Here is a 24,668-nt window from a genome sequence, read left to right on the forward strand (position 1 = left end):
CACTCAGCATGGAAAATTTCGCTACAAATTATTAAATTTTAGCAAAGTTATAAGCAACCAAAACCAGGATCTTATAATGGAAAGTGTCAAGCAATCTTAAATACAGATGGACATCATACCAAAAGGACTAAAGGTAAAAAATCCATTACAAGCTACATATCACACAGACTATGCTGACAGATTGTACCACACACTCTCAAAGAAACTGCGAAACCACCTGATCAACATCCTATACAGCAAACAGGGGAAGATTAAGACTGAACTCTCAAAACAAGATACTCTCATGAAAAACCAACCTTCTACACAAACTTCCTCATGGATAGACTTTACAAAAACTAGACAAGCCATTTACAACACAAACTTTGCTTCTCTACAAAAGAAAAAGGACATTAAACTGTCTACATTGCTACATGGCACAAGGAGCCACAACAGTAGCTCCCTTAACCCACCCAACAATATTGTTAATCTTTCCAGCTATTCTCTTAGCCCAGCAGAAGAATCTGTCCTATCTCGGGGCTTCTCCTTTTGTCCTTCCAGACCCACAAACATGATACAGTTCTGCGGTGACCTAGAATCCTACTTTCGCCGTCTCCGACTCAAAGAAAACTTCCAACACACCTCTGAACAACATACTAACCCACATAATCCTTCCTACCAACGCTATAATAAAAAGGATTCTGCATGGACTCCTCCTGAGGGTCGAAACAACAGACTGGACTTCTACATAGATTGCTTCCATCAATGTGCACGGGCTGAAATTGAGGAAAAGCAGTATCACTTGCCCTATAACCTAAGCCGTGCTGAACACAACACCATCAACAGCCTCAGGAACAACTCTGACATCATAATCAAAAAGGCTGACAAAGAAGGTGCTGTCGTCATCATGAATAGGTCGGAATATGAAAAAGAGGCTGTTAGGAAGCTCTCTAACTCCACATTCTACAGGCCATTACCCTCTGATCCCACTGATGATTACCAAAAGAAACTACACCATCTGCTCAAAAAACTCCCTGAGAAAGCACAGGAACAGATCTGTACAGACACATGCCTAGAACCCCAAACAGGTGTATTCTATTTACTACCCAAGATCCATAAACCTGAAAATCCTTGATGCCCCATCATCTCAAGCATTGGCACTTTAACAGCAGGATTCGGCTAACCTGGTGGCTGAACTTTGTGACTTTGTCCTCACCCACAACTATTTCACATTTGGGGACAATATATACCTTCAAGTCAGTGGCACTGCTATGGGTACCCGCATGGCCCCACAGTATGCCAACTTCTTTATGGCTGACTTAGAATAACGCTTCCTTAGCTCTCGTTCCCTAACGCCCCTACTCTACTTGCGCTACATTGATGACATCTTCATCATCTGGACTCATGGAAAAGAAGCCCTCGAGGAATTCCACCGTGATTTTAACAATTTCCATCCCACCATCAACCTCAGCCTAGACCAATCCACACAAGCGGTCCATTTCCTAGACACTACTGTGCTAATAAGCGATAATAAACACCACCCTATACCGGAAACCCACTGACAGCTATACTTACCTACATGCCTCCAGCTTCCATCCAGGATACACCACACGATCCATTGTCTACAGCCAAGCTCTAAGATACAACCGTATTTGCTCCAATCCCTCAGACAGAGATAAACACCTACAAGATCTCTATCAAGCATTCTTAAAACTACAATACCCACCTGCTGAAGTGAAAAAACAGATTGACAGATCCAGAAAAGTACCCAGAAGCCACCTACTAAAGGACAGGCCCAAAAAAGAAAATAACAGAACGTCACTAGCCATTACCTACAACCCCCAACTAAAACCTCTCCAGTGCATCATCAAAGATCTACAACCTATCCTTAAAGATGATCCCTTACTCTCACAGATCTTGGGAGACAGGCCAGTCCTCGCTTATAGACAGCCTCCCAACCTGAAGCAAATACTCACCAGCTACCGCACACCATACAACATAAACACTAACCCAGTAACCTATCCTTGCAACAAAGCCAGATGCCAGCTCTGTCCACATATCTATTCAAGTGACACCATTATAGGACCTAATCACATCAGCCACGCCATCAGGGTCTCGTTCACCTGCACATCTACTAACGTGATATATTCCATCATGTGCCAGCAATGCCCCGCTGCCATGTACATTGGCCAAACTGGACAGTCTCTACGCAAAAGAATAAATGGACACAAATCTGACATCAGGAATCATAACATTCAAAAACCAGTGGGAGAACACTTCAACCTCTCTAACCACTCAGTGACAGACCTGAAAGTGGCAATTTTGCAACAACAAAAATTGAAAAACAGACTCCAAAGAGACACTGCTGAACTTGAATTAATATGCAAATTAGACACAATTAACTCAGGCCTAAACAGAGACTGGGAATGGTTAGGTCATTACACTAATTGAATCTATTTCCCTATGTTAAGTTCTCCTCACACCTTCTATGGGTCATCTTAATTATCACTTCAAAAGTTTTTTTTCTCCTGCTGATGATAGCTCATCTCAATTGATTAGACTTCCTGTTGGTATGCATACTTCCACCTTTTCATGTTGTCTGTATGTATAAATATCTCCTGTCTGTTCCATTCTATGCATCCGAAGAAGTGAGCTGTAGCTCACGAAAGCTCATGCTGAAATAAATTTGTTAGTCTCTAAGGTGCCACAAGTACTCCTGTTCTTTTTGCAGATACAGACTAACACAGCTGCTACTCTGAAACCTGTTAAATACAGATGTTGCTACTTGCACCACCTACAGTATACATGTGCATTTTTACACAGGTATTATCAGCATTGCTATGGGAATGAATTATTATTGACACTTTAGCCCAACATTTCAGGAGCAACTAATGTCTTCTTAAAAAATACTAGAGTAACAGGATAAAGGCATGCAATCTACTTCTGAGGAAATTTTGCACCAAAAATACCTGCCGCTGCCCAAATAAAAATTCTGCACACAAAATTTTAAAATTTGGCATATTTTATTTGTCAGTTATGTGGATATCACCTGCAGCCCCCTCCCCCCAGGACACAGACTTACTGAGGCTGCACCTAACTCTGACTCAGTGCAAGGGCTGGGCCTGCCCTAGAAACACCCCAGGCCTCTTCCCCTCCATGCTAGGTGCACCAAGATAGCAAGAGAGAGCGACAGAGTCTCACACACATGCCCAGCCTGGCCCCTGATCCAGGTATGGGGAAAGCAGGCTCAGACTAGCAGGATCCAAGTGTGGAGGGGCTTAGTATGGTGGGATCCAGTTGTGGGGCAAGAGGGTTCTATGTGGGGCAATCTGGGTGTGGGTGGCTCAGTGTGGGGGTCCAGGTGCTGGGGGGATCTGGATGTACAGGGGCTCTTTGGGGGTTCTGTGTGCAGGGGGAATGGGACTCTGCAGGTGAGTCCAGGTGAAGGTGGTTGGGGCTCAGCAGGGGGGGTCTGAGTGTCGGGGGAACAGGGCTTAGCAGGGGATATGTGGGTGGGGGATCCAGGAGTTGGGGGAGTGGGACTCGGTTGGATGCAGGTCCAGATGCAGCTTGTTGGAGCTCAGTGGGGTGGAGGTCTGCTTGTGAGGGGCTTGTCTCAGGGTGCATGTGCAGGGGAGATGAGACTCATTGGAGTGGGAATATGAGTGCTGGGAGGCTCAGTGGCAGGGGATGGTCTGGGTGAAGAGGTGAAAATCACACCCTGCCCCAGAAAAGGAGCAATACAGGTGGCTCCTCCAGGCCTGCCTAGAAAGGCTGCATGAAAGCAGCCAATCAGAGCTCAGCAGGCTTAGTTAAAAGGCACTGCAGGGCCTAAGCAAGTCACTTGTTGATTGGGACCAGAATGGGGAGAAAGGACCAGATGGCTGTGAAATGCCACAGGTAAAGAGGCTTGGGAGAGACCCTGCTCAAGCAGGGAAAAGACAGAGAACCCTGAGGTAAAAGTTAAGAAAAAGGGGCTATGTGGGCAGTAGCCCAGGGAATAGAAGCAGCAATGGAGTGAAAGGACTCAGCATGTGGCTGCTATTTGTAGGGTCCCTGGGCTGGGACCTGGGGTAGTGGGTGGGTCTGGGTCCCTTCACTGGGGAAGTGGCCTAAGACCTCAGAAGAGGATAAAACTCAGTACTAAAAGCCCAAGAAAGGGGCTAGAATTTAAACAGGCCTTGAGATGAGGCTGAAGACACCAAAGACAGAAACTATCATTGGACCTTTTACCCTGAAAAGGTTTCCTCCATATGTTTAGACAGTGTGTGACTGGGCTGAGCCACTGAAGACCTACCTGATGAGGTTAACAGCTGACTGGGGGTGCCAGGAGCAGAGAGTGAGTGTGCAGGTTTGTACCTGACCGACAGGAGGTGCTCACAAGAGGTGAGTGTGCACCATCATACTGAGCCATATGAAAAAAATGATCTGATTTAAATACAATAAGGCAGCTATATAAACACTGTGAGAAATCAGCTGTGTGTCTAATAAATAGAGCAAGGGCCAGAGAGTCAGGACTCCTGAATTCTGTTTTGGCCACTTACTCACTTTGTGACAATAGGCATATCACTTACCCTAGCTCTGCCTTAGTTTCCCATTTGTAAAATAGAGATACTACTACTACTACACAGGGCTGCTATGAACTTAATGTAAACACTGCACTTTGAGATCTTCGAAAGGAAGGCACTATGGAAGTACAAAGTACTATAAATATATAAACATGTAAAGGATATTGATGGCTGTACCCTTATTTTTAGGCTTGTTTCCTTTCATTTTATTGTTTATGGGGTTTGTTTCTTGTAGGTGGGATGTACAGGTTTGTGAGCTAGGATCTTGGGCTATTATTGATAGGATATTTTATTTACTTTAAAAGGTGACTTGTGCATGCAATTTTCTTTCTATTGAGGTGCCTACAGGCTTTGAGGCATTAGAGCCTCAGAATTAACATTTACATTATTATTATTATTATTATTTATTATTATTTTTATTTATTTTATTAATGGTAGTAGTATCGTGCAAAGTAAAAATGTGTATATATAATTAATTAATTTGCAATTTTGTTTCTTAACTCAGTTTTTACTTGTTCATCTTAACTGTTTGGGTAAGGTTAAATCTGCCTCCAAACACAATACTGTAAATCTCACACGTTCAATTGACAACACTGGCCTGAATTAGAAGGATAAAGACAGTTTATAAAGCTTATCTCTTGCCGTGTAGCTGATGAGCTGTTGAATCAGATCATTTATGTAAGATTAATTTTGCTTAAGCATTTACTATGTCTACCTCCTGGACCATATTCTGTAGTAGAACATATTATCAGACTGAACACCACCAGTTATTACAGAGAAAGGCAATTCCAATATAAATTGTGCTCACCATTATGTTTATTGGTGGCACTGATGGTATTGAGCCAAAGGAACAAGAGTTCAGCTTTCCATGGACTTCTATCTAAAGGCTTGATGTTGCAGTTGTTGCTTATGGAACACACTGATGGACCTATATGCAAATTGAGGCTACTGGACTGGACACCCAAAGCTGATACCTGCTGTGCAGTTCCTGTGGGCAAGTACTAGTGGTCCAGGTGATCTTCAAATGAGAATAAAACAAAGTCTTGGAGGATTGTTGGATGAATGTTAAAGAAGCCTAGGCACTTTTCCAGCGAGAGCAGGATTGATTGTTGGTGTTCTAGCCAACAATCTCTCTCTTCATAAAACAAGTTCTAGTGCCCATGCATAGTTGCTGTGCTTGTTTGCATAGTCACTCTTAGTAACTAGTAGCAATTGAAAATCTAATGAGGTGGCAGCATAATCCAGTGGGTAAAGGCTGGGAGTTGAGGAATTTAGGCTCTGTCAGTAACTACAATGCATACATTTTTTGCTTCAAAAGAATAAAAAGTTGAGTTGCCTCTTGCCTGGCCAAATCTGAATCTCTGGTTCCAGGGAACCTACATATTACAAGATGGATGCTTAGTTCACTACATAATCCACAGTGGACATGAACCAACCTATAAGACTGTGTAGGGTTTTGGTGTTTTAATTTGAAAAAAATAAGTCTTTCACACATTTTTGCAATTAATTTCATAGTTATGCAATGGACTAATGGTCATGATTTAAGTATTAAACTCCCAATCCTGCAATGGGATCTGACAACGCAGATGCCGGCTGCCTACCCAGAATCCAATAAGTGTCCACAATAACGGATTCCATTGCTGGTTCAGGGTCCAAATTTGCAATACCTGCAAAAGGGCTTTTGCATTCTATATCAAGCAAAGTCATCCAAAGTCATGTAGCCAGTTCCTTCATTATCATGTATAGTCCTGATCCCATGTGTCCAGCACTGTATAGAAATTTGACAGTACTAGTAGTTGTGGCAACACCCTCATGGATCTAGACTTTCCAAGACCATTTTTTAAAACAGTAGTTTAAAAATTAGTGACTTTTTAAAAACAACTTTTTAAATCAACCATGAAACCAGACAATCCCTCCCCTCCCCATTAAAGTCCAGATGACACTTCAAAGCTACACATAATATACTGGAACATGATGGAGAGGGGGAGAAATACTTTGGAATCATGGCTTTTGTTTTTGGTCCCATCTGTTGGGTTTTGAATCCACAGACTGGCAAAAGCAAAAGTTTAATGTTTAAGTTGCACTGTATCAAATAACACTTTTGTCTCCTCTAAGGATTCTGAAGTGATATAGTATATAGTTGGGCTTCTAGGTATCCAAGATATGTTCTTGCAGCTATGGCCTTTTTGTATGAGCTGTATCTTTAGTTATTTATCATAGTAACATATAATACTTGCAGTGTGTTCATAGGAGCTCCTGGACTACTATGTCCTATCTTTCTGAGGTCTTAAAAATGGCCACTGCCAGATCACATGATATTGTCATGTTTCAGAACCCTCAAAGTTAGTGTGATCTTTTATTTAGTTTTCTTGGATTCACAAAAGAAACTGAGGAATTAGTATAAATGTGGCTAACCTAAGGATCTGAACAGCTCTTAAATTTAGGGAAGTTTGAAACCAATTGTAAATCTGAATTTCATGACTGAGCCTATCTTTATAATGGACTGAACCTCCAACTATGGGGCAGTTCAAACCCAGAAATCAACTTCAGGAACTCTGAGATGCATGCCCAGAAGACACTGTTGATGGAGTATATCCCTAATGTGGATGTGGGGTATAACAGCAAATCTGCTAAACGTGTGTAAGTATCCTGCTTGGATGCACTGACTCATGTTAGCTACAACCAAGTAACTAACTTGAAATATAATCAAGAACTCTCAGATGTAGATGTGGCCTTTGAGGGTTGGGCCTGTTTCTCAAGATGGAAAAAGACCTGTTAAATCCTCTACTTCAGTGGTTCTCAAACTATGGGGTAGGCCTCCCAAGGGAGGTGTGAGCTGTACTTTTTTTTTTTTAAAGAGTTCTGGCTGTCAGCCCTGGGTGGCTGGGGCTCGTGCAAAATGGCTGTGCACACGTGGGAGGTGAGGATAAAGGGGACACCTGGAACCCCACCACCTGGGCTCAGGCTCTCTTGCCCCCCTCACCCCCCCCCCAAATCCCTCCCCTGGAGGTGGTGGGACTCTGGCTGTCAATCCTGAGGTGGCGGCAGCAGCAGCCCAGAAGTAAGGATGGCAAAAGGGTGCAAGTCTGCTGTGAAAAGTGATATTGATTATCACTTTGTCAGCCTTACTTCTGTGCTGCTGCTGGCATGGCACTGCTTTCAGAGCTGGGTGCCTGGCCAGGAGCTGCTGCTCTCTGCTTTGCCTTCATAGCTGGGTGGCAGTACATGTACTGGGCGGGGGGGGGGGGAGGCATAAATGACTACAAACACAAAGAAGGGGGCCCAATCAAAATAAGGTTAAGAACCACTGATCTAGTTAACCTCCCTGCAAATACCAGATGATTCTCCACCATACATTTCTCGTAGAAGATTGTTCTGCATTTTTATAATACATCTTAAAGAAATGTCACAAGAGGGTCAGGTTAAAGATCCCCAACTAAGTTAAAGGAAAACACCACACTTGCATTCATGCACCCTGAAAAATGCTAACAGTGAGACCCAACTAAAACCCCAGTTGTAGACTCCCTCAAGATTTGGGGACGATTGTCTCTGGATTTAAATCTAAACTGAATGTCTTGGCCCAATTTCCATCTAGAGAACAAATATTTTCTACTTCTTCAGTTTTAAGGTTGTCTCCCCCTGGGAGTACTCTGCCAAGACATTCTCTCTACTGACCATTACACTTGGAAGAATCAGGAATAAAGCCCATCTCTATGAATATTTAAAGACCCAGTGATCTCAAGCTATGAGGTATCATGGACTCACTGCAATGGGCAGAAAGTTTATTGTTTAGATATTTTTAATTTTTACATTAGTCAGGCCAATCTTCCAGGCTGGAAAAAAAATCCTCCAAATTTAGCAAGTCAGAGAAAATGTGTTTTGTTCCTGTTAGCAAGTAACACAGAAAAGCAATTCCAAAATCATTTTGTTTTAAAAGTGGCTTCATAGCAGCAGCTGAAATGCTTGTAAAATAGAGCTATAATTACATTTTGATATAATCTCCTTGATTTGTCTCCTGATGGATAGCAATAATTTGTCACAGCTCCAGCACATTAATCTCCTTCATTTTATAAACATGCTCACCTCTCCCTGTTGGGATATTTCCAGTGAGGAAGAAATTGGAAAAGGACCAGACAAGCAGCTCCAACCATGACTCAACAAGTGCTTCTATGGCTGAGACTATGAGAAGGAACCACTCAGATCTCATATCTCTCAAAGGTGAATTTGGTGAAACTTGTCACTAGTTCTTTAGAACTGGTAACTGGCCTAATATTGATTCCTTGCACTCGACTAAAGTGCTAGTTAACACTGACAGGGCTCACGTGCACTTCTTGGCAGCCTCAGTTCTCCATGGTAGCCTCATGATCATAATCTGTGAGCCTGTATGCTCTCTCTCCAACACAGGCTCAGGCATGCTTTTCAGCCTAGTCACTTTAGATCCCTATACAGAGAAGTGAACTATGTGAGGTTTCTAAAAATCTATCCTTTGACTTTGAGAAAACTGAGCACAGTTTTTAAGAACTTGCAAATTTATGAATGAGATTCTGTCCTGCAGCAGAGCTCTGCTTGGCATAGTGGAGGAGGAGGGGAGTTACCTGAGTGGCACAAAAGGGCCAGAGCTGTGTAAAGAATCTGTCTGAAAATCTCTGCCCAAAAGGACTTGCTGGATTACTGACTTAAAGAAGAATTTTGTGCGGGGATCCCCTTTGTGTGGATGGGGAAATGTCAGATCTCCGATAGCTCTTTAAAAGCCTTCTTATGGGACGAGAGATGTTTGTTTCAGAGGTTTGTGGGTTAGTTCTGACAAGTGTTGCTGTACAGTTCCCATTTTGCAGCTATACCTAACTTGGGCCCTGATTTCAATGGCTTCCCAATTCCAGTTTGAGCAGTTACATTCTACCTCTGTGAATTGCCTCTGCTGTGTCAATTCACGTCCCATCATAAAATGTTGTTTAGTGTTTGTCTTCAGAGACCATGTTTAACACCATAAGAGGGTTGTATTTCAGTAGAGAATAAGGGGATTCCTGTGTTTATGATTTGTGATGAACTATTTATATGTTAGTATAGTACAAACTAGTATTTATATTAGTCTATTCCAATTAATTGTTTGCTTTTAGGATCAGGGTAAAAGTTCCCTCATTTCAGTTTAAACAGCAAGATTCAGATACTTTACCATTTAGCTAGAGTTTTCCCATTTAATCTTGCACTGATTAATCAACTTAGCTTCTTTTTATAAGTAAGAACATTTTTTAGCCTGTCAGACTGTAAAAGTAATTGGTAAATGAGAGAGAATACATAGATATTGCCATTTGTACTTTCAGTCTACAATTCTAGTAAATGGAGAAAATGAGTTACATGTAATATAAAACATATTCTTCTTAGAATAAAACAGAACATCTCAGACATAGCAAAGGAAACTGATATAGGCAGAATTAATAATGCATTTCCTATATGAATGTTTAGAGTTTAAAATTGTGGTGTGTGTGATGATTGGAAGTTTTTACATTTTACAAAATCAGCAGAATTCATGGCAGGTTTTTTCCTAACTAGACATATAAACTGATTTTGGTTCTCAAACGTCTCTACTGTTCAAAAGAAATCATAGGCATATATTCATTAAGCCTTAACAGGATAGCTAATTCCAGTACTGAATGTTACCCATTTATTTTTTAATTTAGCTGCTAGTGTAATGAAGAAACTTATTTTGAAAACACTAGGTTTTCAATGTCCATTTCTTTACAACCAATCAAAACTGACTATGCAGGAACTAAAAATACGAGTGACTGAATCACTTGAGGAAATGTGGATACCATCAGGGAAACTGCTTCTTTAATGGACTACTGTGTTTGTATTATTAATGATATGGCCTGCAATCACAACATCACTCACAAATCCATTCTCTGTCACAATAGCTCATCTGTCAAAAGCAATGTTTATTTACAGCTAACATAGCTATGTAGTTAACATTGACATATACAGATGAGTTATGCAACACTTAGCGTAAGCATAACAATTTACAAGTTTTGTAAAACAAACTAAAGTAACACACTGGCAACTAAATGTGCCTTCAAGATGTACTCTAAGAAATAAAAGACAATGTAATAAAAACACAATAGCCCTTTCATTAGTTGTCACTGTCCACTTTTGAGCATCTGCTTCTCTCAACCGCCATTCATAGTGGTCTGTCCCTATCTGTTACAGCATTCTTTTACTTGTACCTCAGTTTTGCTTTTGTAAGCTAGGGATTCTGATGAGTGCTTTGTCATAGTTTGTAGTTTCTACTTCATCTCACCTCTTCAGTACAACAAAGTGTATGCAACTGAACGCTGTGTTTATACTGGAACTTTTCAACTAAGACGGTCTTTCTCCAAAAACAACATCACTGTTGAATTCTGCCATTGTTTACACGCCACTAGCATAAGTAGTGCACTTCACTGATGTCAAGGGAAGTTGTGCATACATAACTGAGGGTTTCATTCGGTCCTATAACCAAAATTTCAGTTCACAGAAACCATCCAGGTTCTTTCATTCTACTTCACTATATGTTAAATATTGAAGTTCTTACTCTGCTTATTCCTCTGTCCTTATTCAGATAAAACTCAACTGAAGTTTGTGTATCTCTCATAGAATCAGCAGTTCATGAAATGGCAAAAAATCTGCTTGAAGACATAACCCTCTACAAGTCTTCATTCCCTCCCGCCCCTTCCTCTCTGTTTTTAGAATTGTCATTTATTTTAGCAATCAGCCCAAACCAAAATCCTGGATTCAAACACCCCTGCATTTTGGGAAATTTGAATCTGGATCTGAACTTTGGAGCTAAGATCACCTATTAATTTATTGTCTTTGGATATAAGGCAATTAAAGCTATCTATAGCATGTAGGGCCTGATCTACACCCAGGCTTCGCTCTATACTAGAACACAGCAGCTGGAAAACCAATTTAAATGGCTACATGGGGTTCCTTCAGCTTAATAAGAAATCCATATGAGGGGTAGGAATGAAAGTGGCTGCACACTGCCTCTCTTCCCAGCCTATAGCTTAGGGTGCCTAGCTGGGAAAAGGAGATGTCACCACGGTTCCTTTGCACTCTAGCAATTCTCTATTGCCAGAACAGCTTCTTGGGGCTGTAGGCAGCCAGGAATAATTCACAGCATCCCTGAAGCTGCTTCAAGTTATACAGAGAAATGGAGCAATCCCCAGCTAGCCCCAGGATTGGTGAACCACAAAGATAGCTTAAAGCAACTTGGCCAGACCTGAGAATCTGTCCCTATGGTCTCCTTTGAAAAAGACAAAATTCACGTATTCTTAGCCATAGAAACTGCAAGGCTAGAAACGTATAGTGGGGCAGCAGGTCCACTATAACTGAGGTTATGTCATGACTTCTATTTTATAGTGGAACTTTTGAAGTCCTCTAAATGTGACATGCTTAGTCAGATTCTTTTGAAATGTGGTGTGGTCTGATTGCCCTTCACATGGGAACAAATGATAGAGCTAGATTCTCACTGGAACACATCAAGGGAGACTATGCCAGGCTGGGGAAAGTGATCTTCAGTGGTATTCTACTTCTCCCTAGAGGAGGAGACTGAAGGTGAGACAAGATAGCACCACTGCCTGAGCCATAAAGAAGGCTTTGAGGTATCTGACCACTGGGAGGCATTCACAAACAGGACTGTTCTCATGAATTGGACTCCGACTGAGTAGGGAGAGAAACAGACTTCTGGTAAGCAGCTTGGCACAACTCCTTAAAAGAGCTTTAAACTAGGAGTTCAGGGAGACAGATGCTCATGTAATCTCCATGCCTGTTTCTAACACTGAGCACAAGAAAAATCAAATTAGATGATAGAGCAATGGAGAAAGGAACAACAGAGGGTAGGAGAAAGTGCCAATACCAATGACGCTAATAGTCAAGTAGGTGATAGTGGCAGTAGAATGACTGTACCTAATTGGGCAAGGAATCTGGGTGAAGCTGAGAAGAAACAACTAAAATGTCTGTACATCAATGTGAGGAGCCAAGGGTAAAAAAATGGAGGAACTAGAACTATTAGTGCAGGAAGTGAAACCAGATAGTAAAAGATTACTATTCCACCATGTTTGTTGTCCTGACTGGAACTCAGGCATTGTAGGGTATGTTTTGTTCAGGAAAGACAGAAATAAAGATAAGGGTAGTGGAGTAGCATTGTATACTAATGATAAGGTAGACTGTAAGGAAATTAGAAGTGATGGAATGGATAAAACAGAATCTGTTTGGGAAGAAAGATAACTGCAGCTCCATTGGGCTAGTCGTTGGGATCTGCTACAGATGCCCATGATCTAACCTGGATATAAAAAGAGACTTCTAATATTCTGAATTAAATAAATACGGGGAATTGTGAGATTATGGCAGACTTTAATTTCCCAGATACAGCTTGGAGAACAAGTGCTACTAATAAAGATACGGCCCAGATATTCCAGGAGGTGATAGCTGACAGATTTCTAACCAAATAGTCACTGAACCAACAAGAGGTGATGACATTTTATATTTAGTATTAGTTAGTAGCAAGGACCTCCTAGAAGAACTGGTTGTAGAGAACAGCCTTGGTTTGAGTGATCATGATCTAATTCAGTTTAAACTAAATGGAAGGATAAAGAAGTCATGCAACCTAGGGTCCATGATTTCAAAAAGGCAAACCTTCAAAAATTAAGGGAATTAGTTAGGGAACTGGGCTGGACTGAAGAACTCAAGAGTCTGAATGTGGAGGAGGCTTCTAATTACTTTTAAATCAAAGTAGCAGAAGCTATCTGAAGCCTGCATCCAGAGATGACCCGTACCTGCTGATAGTGGGGAGGGGCACAATGAAGGCAGTGGCTTCAGCAGATTGTACTGAGCATAAAGCAACACATGCTGCCCCCACCCCTGCCCCCAACATTGCCTACTTCCCAAGCCAGGGGAAAAAAATTGTAAGGAAGAATTGCAAACCAAATTAAATGAGAACATCTCAAACAGGTTACTAAGAGAAAGCAGAGAGCCTACAAAGAATAGAAGATGGGATGGATCATCAAGGAAAGTTACCACTTGGAGGTCAGAAAGTGTAGAGATAAAGTGAGAACTGCCAAAAGCCAAGTGGAGTTGGATCTTGCAAAGGAAATCCATACCAAAAGTAAAAGGTTCTATAGCCATATAAATAAAAAGAAAACAAGGAAAGAAGTGGGACCGCTAAACACTGAGGATGGAGTAGAGATTAAAGATAATCTGTTTTTAACAAGGCTAATGAAGAGTTTACGGGTAGTGGCAGGGTGACTAATGAGAGTGAGAACATGGATATAGAAATTCCCACATCTGAGGTGGAAGTGAAACTGAAACAGCTTAATTGGACTAAACTGGGGAACCCAGATACTCTCCATCCATGAATATTAAAGGAACTGGCACATGAAATTGAAAGCCCAATACCTAGGATTTTTAATGAGTCCATAAATGAGTCATACCTTACGACTGGAGAATTTCTAATATAGTTTCTATTTTTAAGAAAGGGGAAAGATGATAGTTTGACCTCAGTTGCATGCAAGGTCTTAGAACAAATTTTGAAAGAGAAAGTAGTTAAGGACATAAAGGTAAATAAGAGTTGGGATAAAATACAACATGGTACAAAAGGCAGATCATTCCAGACTAACCTGATCTAATCTACCTGGATTTCAGTAAGGCATTTGATACAATCCCACATGGGAAATTATTAGTTACATTAGAGAACATGGGGATTAATATGAGAATTAAAAGGTGGATAAGGAACTGGTTAAAATGGGAGACTACAATAGGTCATACTGAAAAGTGAACTGTCAGGCTGGATGGAGGTTACTAGTGGAGTTCCTCAGGGATTGGTCTTGGGACAAATCTTATTTAACATTTTTATTAATGACATTAGCCCAAAAGGTGGGAGTGTGCTAATAAAATGTGCATATGTCTCAAAGTTGGGAGGTATTGCCAATACAGAGGAAGACCAGAATATTATACAAGAAGATCTGGATGAATTTGAAAACTGGAGTAATAGACATGGGATGAAATTTAATAGTGCAAGGTCATGCACATATAACAAAAATTCTTGTTGTTAGTCTCTAATATGGAGATTTATTAATTGGAAGAGACACAGTAGAAAGACCTGGGTATATTGGTTGATCACAGGACCTATGAGCCGCAAATGTGATGTGGTTGTGGAAAAAAGGCTAATGCAGTGCTGGGATGCATCAGGTGAAGTATTTCCAGTAGAGACAGAAGTGTGGTACTATTATACAAGGCACTGGTGAGACCTCATCTGGAGTACTGTGTGCAGTTCTGGCCTCCCATGTTTTAAGAAAGATGAACTCAAACTGGAACAGGTGCAGAGAAGGGTGATAAGAATAGAAAACCTACCTTAATGAGAGGAGACTCAAAGATTGTCTTGTTTAGCCTATCCAAAAGAAGGCTGAGGGGGAGATATAATTGCTCTCTATAAATATATCAGAGATATAAATATCAGGGAGGGAGAGGAGTTATTTAACTAAAGTGTTAATGTGGACACAGAACAAATGGATATAAACTGGCCATTAACAAGTTTAGAGTTGAAATTAGGCGAAGGTATCTAACCATCACAGGAGTGAAGTTCTGGAATAGCCTTCCAAAGGGAGCAGTGGGGGCCAGAAAATCTAACTGTCTTCAATACTGATCTTGATAAATTTATGGAGGGGATGGTATGATGAGACTGCCTACAATGGCATGTAACTGATCTGCAACTGATCGCAGCAAATCTCTCCAATGGCCGGTGATGGGACTTAGATGGGGAAGGCTCTGAGTTACAACAGAGAATTATTTCCCAGCTATCTGGCTGCTGGGTCTTGCCCACATGCTCAGGATCTAACTGATCACCATATTTGGGGTTGGGAAGGAATTTTCCTCCAGGTCAGATTAGCACAGACCCTGTTTGTTTGTGAGGTTTCCCCCTACCCTTTCCTCTGCAGCATGAGGCATGGGTCATTAGCAGGTTTAAATTAGTGTAAATGGTGGATTCTCTGTAACTTGAAGTCTTTAAATCATGATTCGAGGACTTCAGTAACTCAGCCAGAAATTAGGGGTCTACTAGAGGTTGAGGTGGGTGAGGTTCTCTGGCCTGCAAAGTGCAAGAGATCAGACTAAGGCCAGAAGGGACTGTCATGATTATCTAAAGTTTGAGTAACTTGTCTGTTATGTTTTTTATTTTATGGATAAGTTTATTGTGAACACAGCAGAATAGTCAGCGGCTGGTCTAAACAAAATTTGTTAGATGGGATGGTGAGGAGATGGAGATGGAGACAGAAGACTGTGTGTGGGGAAAGTGGAAACGGGCATGAAGGAACAAAGGAACTGGGGGAGGGGCAGGGCCGGTGCAAGGATATTTCGCGCCCTAGGCAAAACTTCCACTTTATGCCCCCCCTCCGGCCTGGGGATCCAGGGCTGTCCCTAGCTATTTTGGTGTCCTACACAGCCCCCCCTGTGGAGGTCTGGGCCCAGCTTGCTCTGCTCCCCTGGCTCCCAGGCTTGTGGGGAAGAGGGAGGGGGGAACCGCCCCCCAGCACTTCCCGGCAGTGCGGCTAGGAGCCGTGGGAGCAGATCAGGCTGGGGCCGGGTCGCTCCACTTACCATGTGGTGAGTGCAGGGTCGGGCCTGGCTGCAGTCTTCAGGGGAGCTACGGGGCTGGGTCGGAGAGATCCCCCTGCGACAACTCCCAGCCCTGCGGCGGCCCCCTGCGGCAGCTCCCCCTCCGCCTGGGCAGCCCCCCCATGACAGCTCCCCACCGCAGCTCACCTCTGCTCCGCCTTCTCCCCTGAGCACGCCGGTGCCGCTCCACTTCTCCTGCCTCCCAGGCTTGTGGCGCCAATCAGCTGTTTGGCATGGGAAGCCTGGGAGGGGAGGAGAATTAGAGTGGGGGCGGTGTGCTCAGGGGAGAAGGCGGAGTGGAGGTGGGGAGCGGTTCCCCTGCACACATCCCCTCCCCCCGTTACTTGCTGTGGGCAGCCCTCCCTGCGCCTCCCTGCCCTAGCTCACCTCCACTCCACCGCCTCCCCGAGCGTGCTTTTTGGTGCCCCCAACCACTTGGCGCCCTAGGCTGCTGCCTAGTTCACCTAGTGGTTGCACCGGCCCTGGGGAGGGGTTGTGTCTGCAGAGGGGGAGGGAAGTGAGGAAGGGTAGTGGGCAGCCTTGTATTGGTTATTTGAGAAATCTGTATTTTATTAGCTCCAGGAAAGGGATGGGGTGGGCCTGGGCAAGTGGAGACTTCTGAAATTGGGTCAAATTAATGTGTTTCCAAAGACAGACAGACAGACAGAGTCCAGCAGTACGGAACTGACAGAGCAATGCTGCAGTAAGCCTGCAAACAGAAAGAGGAAGCTAAAAAGCAATGCCCTAAACAGTCTGGTGTTGGTACAAGTTTGTCAGGTGTCACGGTGGCTGATAAGACCATGTGCTGGGCCTCTTCTCCTCCCGCTCCCGCCCCCCTCCAAAAGCAGTGAGGCTGCAAGTGAGAGTCTACACCAGAGACAGAAATTGCCTTTTCTATTCTGTCCCCTTTTGTGTGCATCTTGTTTTGTTGTCTTAGGAAATGAGAGCAGATTTTAATAATAATAGGCTGGAACTGCTATTATTACTATCTCAACTAACTTCTGATTCCTCAAAATGGGCAGTTATCACCATCTTAGATACCATCTAAGACTAGCAAATGGGGGTGTCTTCCCCCCCCTTCTAAAAACTCTCCCCATCTAAAAGGGAAGGGAACAAGGGGTGTTGTGAAAATGAGAGCCTTAGTTAGTGCTTTACATTTCAGATGCTTTAACTGTTTTTTCTCCTTTTCTGTATCTTTAATAAAGGGTTAAAAGGATGTTTTAATGGTGTGTTTACCATGGTACTAAGCAAGCTGAGCTCTCTGTATATCAAACTCTGAACTTTGTTTTAAAGCTGTCTAATCTTGGACAGTAACAGGGTTATGTTAACTGCTTTAACTCTTTTGGTCCAGATGGTTCATCTAAATTAATACAACAGGCCTTCCTCATGGGTATATGTGGGGAGGGGAGAAGACTGGCAGGTTTAGTATGCAAATTGAGGGACATGAGATATATACACAACTGCCTAAATGACTACTAATTCTTACCAACAACATATCTTTTCATGTTCAAAAAATAGGAACCTCAATGGCAAAAACTACATTAATGCAGAGTTGTTGCGGGGTAGTTTGTCATCCCCTTGCAGGACACTGAGATGAGCAAAACTCAAACTTCACAAAACTAGGAAATGTACAGTTAAGGATGCATAGACACCCTTCATTTTGCTCTCTTGCAGCAGTGCACCAATATGCAGTAATTCCCCAATATTTCCCATTAACACACATACCTTTAATCTTGCTAACCCCACAGTTGCTGAATGGACAATCTTGTCACCTCCTATTACAGCCCATTCACTCTCACACATTGGATTCCATCTACCCCTATAAAAGGCACAAAGAAAAAGATCTATCCTGGTATATAAGCTGCCTTTTTATGTACACCAGTAAAGAGAATGCACCCCCTCAAAAAACTGACCTGTTGTTAGGCCTGAAATAGGCCAAGCACTTTCCCCTCTTGAAGGATTTATGATCTAAATCTCAGGATGACAGAGAGCACATTCTTCATAATCATATATGAGTGAAAGGAAGACGTTATTCAGCAAGTCAAAGGGCTATTGCATCAATATTGAAGTCCTTGCATGAGGCTACTGCCATAAGCACAGCCGTCAGCAAAGCCAAAAGTGGAACAAAACAAAATGTTATGAAGGACAAGTAAAGAACCCTTTTTTTTTTTTAAAGCTAACATCTGGATGCAGTTGCTGTAGAAATTTGTTGCAGAACAAGCTCTCCATCTGCCAAACTCTGTCTATTATTAGTGACAAGAAACAGGAAGATGTAATGTGTGCAAAGCACTCAGACATGACAGTGATGGGTGAAATAAGAGCATCAATGGAAGCATCACTACCATGGCTGAACACAAGGCCGTAGTTTGGATGGAAAAAATAAAGTGAATTACAGCATTTGAAACATTATTTTGAGCATGCTAGTCAGGTAGTTAGCTTACCAATTTCGTCCCATCTATCCGGTTTGCTCATCTGCTCATGCAACTGATTGGTCATACAAAACACGAAGATGGTTTGAAGCCCCATTGAAAATAGGTCTGCTTCTCTATTTTTATGCTATTACTGTTTGAGAAGATAGTCATCCAAATCCATTGAAGTTAGTGGGAGTTTTGCTTAAGGACTAAAAGAATGCAGAATAGGTCCAGTCATTTGAAGAAAAAGAAACTACATTATTTACTATGTCTGACAGTATACCTTAGTACTGCACACTATTTTCAGAGGAAAACATATTTCAAGTTTCCATAATACTGTTATCTATAGTAGATAGCCTTTGCTTTCAAGCTGACTTTATTTTTTTGAAATTATTTTAAATGAAATCATTACTCAAACCAAATTGAATTTTTCCACAAGTTTTGCTTCAAATGGAGATTGGAAAATAGGATTATGTGATGTGTGGTAGCCTTTTTATTGTTTGAAGGGACTGATTCAGTCCATAGTCAGAGGGTATGTAATTGGTTCAAAGTTATGGTGAGAGGGAAGTTCTGTAGCTGTGGAAAAGAGAATGCGCATTACTGTACCTGGTAGATTTATTTCCCCAAGTTCATATACATTCTCCAATTTTGAAAGTTTAAAAAGGTAGGCAAAGCCTTTCTGAATGTACTACTAAATGTTCCATAAAAAACATTTATATCCAAATGTGTTATTGAATATTATCTCCACTGTATAGAACAAAGTCAAACATAAGGCATGCTTCCTGCTGCAGTATCAGACAAGCATTTATTATATGCTATCCAGTCTCATTAATCTTGTGAGGCAAAATGCAGTTCTAAGCATTTGCACTATAAACATGTTATCCAGAGATGAAATGATGGGGAAACAGCAGGAGTTGTGAAGTTACAGTATATCTAAAAAGGAAAGTAAGCCATAAAGTGAGCTGCAATATGCACACACATGCTTCTTACTACTGTGTGAACATGAGCTCGGAATCTGAGGGCCAAATCCTGGTTTTGTTGAGGTCCGTAGGAATTTTTACTACCAAGTTCACCTTGAGCAGGATTTTACCCTTAACTTAAGCGTGCCCTTGATGGGAATGTGAATCTTAGCCCAAGAGTGTCAAAAACAAGAATCTAAAGTTACGCTCCCAAATCCATATTTATGGAAACTAAATAAGTGGCTTGATTTTTTTTTCAACAGTGCTGATCAACCAGCTGTTTCCAGTGGACACAAAGCAGAAATCATATTAAACTTAGCAGAACCAAGAATTACAAGGGCCCTTTTAGAAGCTGGGTGTACCAGCAACCAAAGGTAGGGTCAGCAAGTTATAAGAGTACAAGCACATAAGTGAAAATGTGCCAGAATTCTTCTCTCAGTTACAATGTCAAGGGAATTATACTTAAGTGTAACCAAGAGCAGAATATGGCTGTTAAAAGTTGAGGACAGTGAACAACGTGCTACAGTCATAATGCATTAATCTAAATGTGTACTTGAACATACACCAGGGTTTAAAAACAAAAAACCTAATATGCTCACAGATATTTCAGAAGAAAAAGCCATGAAAGGGGAAAAGTTCAACTAGATCTCTGAGCTGGTATGACAAGAGTGGCAAAGCATACTCATCATGATTAAAAATAGAAACTTTATAAGAAGTACATAAATGAATCAAGAACCTCTTTAAATCACATACCCTACAGCACTCTCTTCCAGTAGTTTTGACACATTTGTACATCAGTATTTGAACCAAAAAGATTAGTTCCAAAATATTTGCCTTGAAGAGAAAAAAATAGGAGAGAGAGATTTGCTTTGCAACTGTTTGCTTTACTTGCTATCAGAATGCTGAACAAACTGTGCTGCATGTAAGTTGCTGGATGTAATATTACTGCCATATGGGGGCTTCTCTGATTGTCCACTAACAAAATGTCCTATTTAAATGCACACGAATAATAGCACAGTGCTCACATGATGTCAAAGAAGAGAAATACTGACATTTGGATGCCAAAAATGGGAATCTTTAATGCTTAGAAAGAAACGATAGTAGGAGTTGCCAAAGTAAATAATCCATTTTATGGAAGTTCTGCCAGAACATTGTTTAGCTTTCTAAGACAGTGAACAGATGGCCTCTTCTCATAATAAAAGTGACCTAGAGTCACCAAAACCGATAATTTAACATGATCTATTTCCTTCAGCCCACATTAGACTACTGGGATTGATATAATAATGCAAATATAGGCTATCCTCCTCATACTTCTCAAATATCCCACATTTTGAGTGACAACTCATTTGAGCACAGGTGCCAGCTTCCAATTGGCGCGTGTGTGTGTGTGCGTGCACACTCAGCCCCAGTCTACCTTCCAGCTGTAGTGTAAGACATCCCCAAAAATTGACAGTCACTACCCTGGCAATCACAAGAAATGAACTGAGGATAATTTTAGAAATCTAAAAATTCATTGCAAGATACAGAGAACTGTTTATTTTTAACTTACATACTGTATTGATTTATTGCATGAATAATGAATATTTATCATGGTATCTGGTCACATATCGGTTTAAAAAAATACTAACAAAAACAATGACCAGAAGATTTGGCCATAAAATTGAAGTGTTCTCCATCCTTTCCTGCTAACAGCAGATTCTCTGCCAACTAAACACAGAGAAAACAGCTCTCTGTTGGACTGTGTCCTGGAGTTGCAAAAATCAAGATTGGGCAGATCACAAGAGAATGCAAATTCCAGGGTATTCATATGGACAAACTTTAGTTGTATATTCATCATTATGTATGTAAATATGTACTTGACACAAAGAGTTTGACAGGAGGCCCATCTGAACTCATGTTGTTCATCCTAATGAACAGTTGTACTACTGAATCCTTATCAAAGCTTGTTCTTGAGGTTTTCAGGTTAAATGAGTGGCATTGCCCACTGCAGAGGGCAGATTTAGGCCCTGCTCCTGCTCCCATTAAAGTCAATGACAAGATTCCTACAGCCTGCAGTAGTTTCCAAACAGGAATAATAAAGTTTTAAACAAAGTTGTGGATAGTACAGAAAATATGGCAGAAATATACATTATGAAATTGGCAGCTTAAACCGTGATATCTACATGCAATGAGGACATGGTCAGGGTTTTTTTTGGCTTCAAACTTCTCATTACAAGCACATTACTGGGTTGATGTGTTTGATGGAGCCTGATAGAGTCTTTCTGTCAAAGTAGATTACTGACAGGTGGTCTTCACTTGCAGATGTTACCAAGGCATTGGGGACTGATTAATACAGTACTTAAATACAGTTTTGCAAGACAAAACATCTTACTGACAAGATCATTTTTAAAGCTCTTAACATGAAGTTCCAGAATCACACTGGATAGGCAGTATTTCCCCACTCACAACCACTGAGTCCAAGGTTTAAAACCAAGACAGTTTTAAGGGAGTGGTGGGGAGAGAAGGAGGTGACATAAAATAAACATGGGAAAAGCCAGCAATAAATAAAATCAGCAATATTTATTAGGTGAGTCTCCCACATCACCCAAATTGTCTCAGCAATAGTCTTAACCTCAGTCGTCCTCTCTTGGTTGTGAGCGTCTCAAGAGGCAATGTGTTCTAGTATTAGCCGCTTCCCTGCTCCCCACTCACAGTTTGTTATGCGGGGTTGACAGAATCCAAAATTTGGGCAAGTCCATGTCCAGCCTTTAAAGGAAGTACGGTCTCGTCTGCTTGAGGGGCTCTACCACCGGTCCCAGCTGAAGTGATTGTAGCTTTCATGCTGGGTAGGGCAGGCCTCACCAGAGTTCCTTCAGTGAGGCTGCAGTTCACTAGCCATCTTAGTGCTTCCTCCATCCTGTCTGTGACCTCAAAGTCACATCTGCACCATCCACCGCCTCAGCTGCCTCACCTCTGTGCTAAATCTTTAGAGAGGAATTAATGACATGCAAAACCTCGAACTAGGAAGGCACTCTTAGCAGAAGGTAAGAATCCCTCTTGCCTTATGTAAGTTCTCTTATCCAACTGTGTTAGACTGTGGTTTGGTCAAGGTGACCCCTCAAGCCAGGTACATTTAGTGCAGTTCATTGGTCGTTTCGTTTCCCAACAGGAATAATCAAGTTTCATCACCCCCAAATGTAAAATTTAACTCAAATTTTACCAAAATATCTCAAACTGTCACAAAACAGAAACATTTGGTATCTTCCATTATTGTATGCTTGTCTCTCTCACCAGCAAACATTGGCCCAATAAAAGATACTACCTCAGCCACCTTGTCTCACAAAACAGAAATAACCCCGGACCTCCCCACCCCTGACTGCCCCCCACCGCTCCATCCAACCCCTCCTCTCATTCCTGATTGCCCCCCCCGGAATCCCTGCCCCATCCAACCACCCCTTCTCCCTGACTGCCCCCAGAACCCCTGCCCCAGACTTCCCCCCGCCACCATCCTCCTTCCTGATGGCCCCCAGAACTCCTTCCCCCCATTCAACCCCTCTGTTCCCCACCCTCTGACCCCCCTGACCCCTATCCACACCTCAGCCCCCTGACCACCACCCCAAACTCCCCTGCTCTCTATCCAACCCCTCTCCATTCCCTGCCCTCTTACTGTGCTGCCTGGAGCACCGGTGGCTGGTGGCGCTACAACCGTGTCGCCCAGAGCACCAGGACAGGCAGCCGTGCTGCGCAGCTGGAGCCAGCCATGCCACCGTGTAGCACAGAGCACCGGGTCAGGCCGTGGCTCTGCTGCTGCGGTGCCTGGCAAGAGCTTGCAGCCCCACTGCCCAGAGCATTGTGCTAGTGGCACAGTGAACTGAGACTACGGAAGAGGGGGAACGGTGGGGAGGGGGCGGGGGTGAGCCTCCCGGTCCAGGAGCTCAGGGGCTGGGCAGGAGGGGCCGTGGGCCATAGTTTGACCACCTCTGCTCTCAGGGCTTCAGGCTACAGGGCTTGAACAAAGAAATATTAACAAGCCCCAAGAATGCTGCCCCTTAGTTATTTCCAACTCCCCAAGAGCTACCCCAAAATAAAGACATTTTCTTTAGACAGAGAAACGAAAGGGAGGGAAAAGAAACCTGATTCTGTGCGTGTACAGCTAGTAAATGGTGTATCCTAGAAAATGTTTGTGGCAGTGTTGCTAAAAAGTTTGGACGGTTACATGGCTAAGGCACTGGACTAGGACTCAAGAGCTCTGGGAACAATTCCTTACTCTGCATCAGGTTTTCTTTGTGAACTTCAGTGTCACTTAATCTACTATATTCTTTTCCCCACCATTCTTCCATCTTGTCTATTTAGATTATAAAGTATTTGAGGCAGAGGCTGTTTTAGATTGTGTTTGTATAGCAACTGCCATAATGGGGGCTGATCTCAGTTGGTCCCTCTAGGCACTACTGTAATACAAGTCACACATAAATATTATCTATTTCTCTTCTCTAAAATGAGCATTTGATGCCCTCCATTAACTGTGTGCAACTGAAAGTTCTCTCATTTATAGTGGTTAACTATTGGTTAGCCTAGGGTGACCAGGCAGCAAGTGTGAAAAATCGGGGCAGAGGGTGGGGGAATAAAGGGCGCCTATATAAGACAAAGCCCATAAAATTGGGACATCTGGTCACCCTAAGTTAGCCTATTTCTGAAGTCCTCTCAACAGGCCCAATTGTTCCTTGTCGATTCTACACTTAATGTAAACTGGACCCAACTGCTAAATGGAGATTGAGGCCTATATAGAAAGAAACCTGGATCTTCTTCAAGAATCTATAGAGCACATGGCTATAGCTTTTGCCTAATGTTAACAAGTATAAGGAGCAGAATATTTTGTACACCATACTGGTTACAAAACAGCCAATATTTTATAGCCATTACTATTACTCCAGCATAAACTGTTGTTTGTTCCCAGTTTGCAATAATTTTTTAGTCAAAACCTATCAAGGATAGCAAATGTCATCATGTTTCATCTCTCTCTGAAACTGTTCCTTTACTTTCTGTGACAAAATTAAGATGAATACAGAATATCTAGTAGGCCTGGAATGCAATATTAATCAGCTCTGCAGCTACCCAGTAAAAGCCTAAAAATATCT

The 24,668-nt window shown here is 42.2% G+C and overlaps 1 long non-coding RNA gene across 1 annotated transcript; it reads left to right on the forward strand.

Annotated features, from left to right (window-relative positions):
• The first annotated feature begins 3,831 nt into the window (after positions 1 to 3,831).
• Positions 3,832 to 19,896, forward strand: LOC120391029. Its single transcript, XR_005591211.1, has 4 exons — positions 3,832 to 3,876; positions 4,238 to 4,362; positions 8,652 to 8,762; positions 19,818 to 19,896. It is a non-coding gene; the product is annotated as an uncharacterized LOC120391029 (long non-coding RNA).
• The last annotated feature ends 4,772 nt before the right edge of the window (positions 19,897 to 24,668 follow it).

The sequence above is a fragment of the Mauremys reevesii genome, linkage group 1 (assembly GCF_016161935.1).
Source record: "Mauremys reevesii isolate NIE-2019 linkage group 1, ASM1616193v1, whole genome shotgun sequence".
In the NCBI taxonomy this organism is placed as follows: domain Eukaryota; kingdom Metazoa; phylum Chordata; order Testudines; family Geoemydidae; genus Mauremys; species Mauremys reevesii.